This window comes from Callithrix jacchus, chromosome 7 (genome assembly GCF_049354715.1).
Source record: "Callithrix jacchus isolate 240 chromosome 7, calJac240_pri, whole genome shotgun sequence".
In the NCBI taxonomy this organism is placed as follows: domain Eukaryota; kingdom Metazoa; phylum Chordata; class Mammalia; order Primates; family Cebidae; genus Callithrix; species Callithrix jacchus.
Window position 1 is genome coordinate 127,667,889 of NC_133508.1, and position 4,388 is coordinate 127,672,276.

Consider the following 4,388-nt stretch of genomic DNA (forward strand, 5'->3'; position numbering starts at 1 on the left):
CTTGTCCCCCAGGAGAGATGACAGTAATAGCTAACTGTTATTTAGTGTCTACTGTGTCCCAGGCACTGCAGTAAATTTATATATGTCATCTAATTTAATCCTCACAGTGACCCTCTGGGCCAGGTGCCACCGTCATTTCCATTTTATAGATGAGTACACCAGGCCTCCGTGACTCTAGGTAAACTATCCGAGGTCTACAGCTTCTACCTGGTGGACTCAAGACTTAAAGGTAGTTCTACCTTACTTGGAAATCTGTGCTTACAACTGGAAAGGATGTTCCTTAGGGCTCTGTGTGTGCACGGAGGGCCATGTGGCAGTCGTGAAAACCCAGCCACAAAGAAAGGTGAGAACAAAGCTCAGAGAGTGAATCGTGTGCTACGGCACATTGCTAGAGCCAACAAGGGTCAAGCTAATGTATGAAACTCATGATTCAGAGCAAACGGGGACACTGTTGTAAAATGTACTCATCATTCTGCGAGCTCTGAGCAGACCATGACTTTTCTGTGGAATCTCAGACATATCATCAAATCGGGGGAGACTTCTCAAGGAAATCATACTTTCATTGTTACTGCCACATTTATTTGCTTCCTACTTATAGCTTATACTTTTTAACAGGCATATCTGGGAGAGGAAGGGCCAGCACATGAAAAGCCACTGGCCATAAACAGAGCCAATGAGCCCCAAAAGGAACAACGGAAATGGAGTGTGGTGGGCAGAGGGAGAAAGCGGTGTTTATCTGAGGAATGAAATGGCACTATTAAAAGGGTGGACACTGAGCAGGAGGCAAAGGAGCAGAACAGCAAATGGCAGGAGAAATGTCAGGGCATCCAGGGGTTCAAAGTCCCTCTAATGTTAACGTTGCCACTGAGAGAGGGCCCAGGCATTGCTCTTACCCTCTTAGCCATGTCCTTGCTGTACTTAGGAATTCACATTTCACAGCAAGCTTAGTCTCTTCATTCTTCACTTCTTACAAGAACTGTCTGCACACGATTAGAGAAGTAAGTATAATTTGAGAAGAAAATAAATAACAAATATGTGCACCAAGCCTTGCCAAATCGCTATGGGCAGCAGCAGGAAGGTTTCTTGTAGCTCCTCCCTTTGTAGTCTCTTTGCTGACCTGCCGCTGGCTACTAGAATGTGGCTTCATCATTGAAATCAGTGGGCTGTCCCCAGAATGCTGGATCACCTGGCAGGGGCACAGGGGTTCTATGTCTGCCACTACTGTCACCCACTTCTTTGGGCAACTATGCCATATCTTCTGCTCACTTGATAGTCTTGGAATTTTAGAGGTGGATTCTTACATGGTTTGGCATCTAGTTCCTTCAGTACAAGGGTAAGCTTGGAAGGACAGTGTCATTTATTTTGCGTATATGTATTTCATATTAGTTTTAAAAATAATTAATTTTAGAGCATTTGTAGTATTAATCCATAACTCATAGGAAGGGAAAAAGCAAAGATCAAATAACAAAAACTTGTTCTTTACCACAGATAGTATGGAAAGTGCTTGTTTAGAGCTCTTCTATGTCTTTGCAGGGTTGGAGAAAGGAAAAAAATTCAGATCCTTTCTTGCCTCTCTCTCTCTCTCTCTCTATCTCTGTGTGTGTGTGTTTATTTTTGTACTATTGGAATGTATTTCCTCCCTTGACTTAGCTGCCTTCTTTTGTTTATACATAGAAGTATGTACACACACACACACACACACACACACACATACACACACATACACATACATACACACATCAGCATTCACCATCACCTGACTCATTAGGCTTAAGATATGACTTTCACTTTCTCTAACAATAGACCAAATGAATCCATGGCTATAGTCATCTTTATTTCAATGCCCTTCTTAAGAATGAATCAAAGTACTTTTGGTTGCTGGTCACAGTTGCCTCTGCTTGTGATCTCAGCTACTTGAGAGGTAGAGGCAGGAGGATTGCTTGAGGCCAGGAATTTGAAGCCAGCTTGGGCAATATAGTGAGACCTACTCAAAAGAAAGGAAGAAAAGAAGAAAGAAAGAGAGAGGAAGGAAGGAAGGGAGGGAGGGAGGGATGGAGGGAGGGAGGGAAAGAGGAGGGATGGAGGGAGGAAGGAAAGAAAGAACAAATGTTAAAAATTGTTATAAAATTGTGATGATTTTATATGAAAAGCAGCCTGTTTAGCATACATATAAAACTGACAGGATGCCAAAGTAAACCAAGCTGCCCGACACCTCTAAACACATCAATGAGCCATAAATAAGTCTCTGGAATAAACGGAGGGAAGAAATCCAGTCCAGTCTCATGCTACCATAATCTGAGACTGTATTTTCCAAGCTGAGTGAATTTCATTCATTAACTTACTCAATAAACATTTATTAAGCAACCAATCTAAGATGAGAAGTGAGTTCAAACCCACTGTTTTTTTTTAAGTACCTCCAGACTTCATGGTGGTTCTCTAGAATTTTCTTTCTTCTTGGGAAGACACATCATGTGCTCTCCTCCCAAACCAAGCCAAGACTGGCAGAATACACAGCTGATTCCTGAGCTGGTGAGGGGTACAGAGGTTTTAGTGGGGGATTGAAGAAGAATGCCTGTGGACTGCCTATGACCTATAAATGAATGAATCATGAGTGGGCTTAGGCAAGATCTTAGAGCTTACTTGTAAGTTAGAGTTGACAGTGCACCAAGAGGTGACCTTGGAAGGTAGTTGGGAGCGTGAGCTCTGGGTAGAAGTGAGGTTTAAGGGTTTAGAAAGGGACAGTCTATATTTTATTTTGCATACCTTTGGTAAGTGCTTATTTGCTAGATCCTGATCTAAGTGCTTTAATACATTATCTTGTAATCCTGACGACACAGCAACCCCATGAAGTAGGTATTATCGTTATTCCTACTTTACAAAGGAAAGAATGGAGACCTGGAGAGCTCACACAGCTGTAGAATGTTGGGATAGGATACAAGCCCAGACTGTCTGACCTAAGTGTCTGACTCCAGGTCCAGTGCTTCTCAGTCTTTAATACACATAGGAATCATTTGGAGCACTTATTAAAACACAGATTCCTGGACTCCAGCTCTAGAGATTCTGACCATCAGTATGTCTGGGTGGGATTCAATGTTCAGCATTTCTAACTAGCTCCCTGGTGATGCTGATGCAGCTGGTCCTTAGACCACACTTGGTGTTATTGCGAGGCCCACACTGTTAACCATGAAGGCTGTCTCTACCTTCATTTCTCTACCTTCCCTCTATTACTCTTCCAGCATAGAGGGCAGTAACCCTGCTGTAATTGACTGTTTGTTCCTCTCCAAATTCATATGTTGGAATCCTAACCCCTGATCTGATGGTTTTAGGGGGTGGGGCCTTTGGGAGGTAATTGGGTCATAGGGCAGAACCTTAAGAATGGAATTAGTTCCTCTATAAAAGAGATCCCAGAGAGCTCTCTTGCCTTCTTCCTGCTATGTGAAGATATACTGAGGAGTCAGTCGTCTGCAATCTAGAAGAACCTCACCATGCTGGCACCCCGAACTTAGAATTCCAGCATCCAGAATTTGTGAGAAACGAATTCCTTCTGTGGATAAGCCCTCAAGTCTAATGTGCTTTGTTATAGCAGCCCAAGCTGACTAAAACCACTGCTTAGTTCTTCAAGTCTGCAAACCCAAGTCTCATCCTGGCTACTTCTCTAGTAAACCCAGCAGTTAAAATTTCACAATGCCTTTGTCTTTGTGTGTGCTGGGGAGGTAGAGGCCCAGGTGAAGTAGAATTCATTGCTTTGTGTTCCAAGTTACTGATCCAAGTAAACACACTGTGTACCCTGCACTAACCTTACCTAATGCAAAGCAAGTCATGAAAAACCTGCTGGGGCTCCTGTGGGAACTGGCATCTCAGGAACTGCTTTCCAGCTTGCCCCCTGGGTATGGGCCACCACAGCACTACTAAGACACAGGTATGGACACTAGTAATTAACCTTGTAAATAACTTTGTAAAATACTCCTGCATGTGGCTTAAACATTGCTTGTAGTTCCTCACCACTGGAGAGTTGTGGATCCCCAGAGTGTACATTTCAAGGTTCAATTTCCATTCCCTTTTTCTTCTAAAATAACCAGATTGAAGTGGCATCTTGCAGTGTGTCCCCAGGTCTTTCCCATGCAGAAGTCTGCAGAGGGTTTGCAAATCCTCTCCCCAAGGAATGGATTCTGCAGTCCAGGTTGGAGGAGATGGTTTGAGCCCTGACTCAGCACCACCTGCCTCTTACCCTTCTGGGTTTTCAATCCCTCTCCTGAAGAATATGCTGACCTCCCTTCCTGGAGGTGCTGCAGGTATGGTAAATAAGTGGTTGCAGAGCACCTGAAAAGCACCACGTGCTGCCCAAGAGTGTGTGATGACCTTACATCATGCCACCATGGATGCCCCTG